The following is a 610-nucleotide window of genomic DNA, read 5'->3' on the forward strand; positions in this document are numbered from 1 at the left end:
GAGAGCCAATGCATCTTACTGACCCTGTTGAGTGAAGAGAAAAAGAGCTTCTCAGAAAAGTTCACTCCTCAGAAATGGTACCCCTGGGAGTAGCCATTTCGTTTTTGTGATCTCTTAGCACTTCCACCTTTCAAAAGTTCTGTTGCTAAATTAAGAGTTCACATCTCTCCTGTGTATACATCAAAAGCTGTATGTGTGGGCTTCCCTGGTGGCACAGTGGTTGAGAGTCCGCCTGCCGATGCAGGGGACACGGGTTCGTGCCCCGGTCCGGGAAGATCCCACATGCCGCAGAGCGGCTGGGCCTGTGAGCCATGGCTGCTGAGCCTGCATGTCCGGAGCCTGTGCTCCGCCACGGGAGAGGCCACAACAGTGAGAGGCCCGCGTACCGCAAAAAAAAAAAAAAAAAAAAAAAAAAAAAAAAAAAAAAGCTGTATGTGTCCTCAGAAACATCTCTTGGCACTTTTTTTTTTAACCATTCACTCTGCTCATTCATTCATCTTCAAGTGATCACACCCATTAATTTATTCCACAGATTTACACTTTACATGTGGAAAATCCTCCAGGTGCTAAGAGGCTCTAGTGAGGTGTGCATGGACCAAGGACAGGACCC

The sequence above is a fragment of the Stenella coeruleoalba genome, assembly GCF_951394435.1.
Source record: "Stenella coeruleoalba genome assembly, chromosome: 7".
Classification (NCBI taxonomy): Eukaryota; Metazoa; Chordata; class Mammalia; order Artiodactyla; family Delphinidae; genus Stenella; species Stenella coeruleoalba.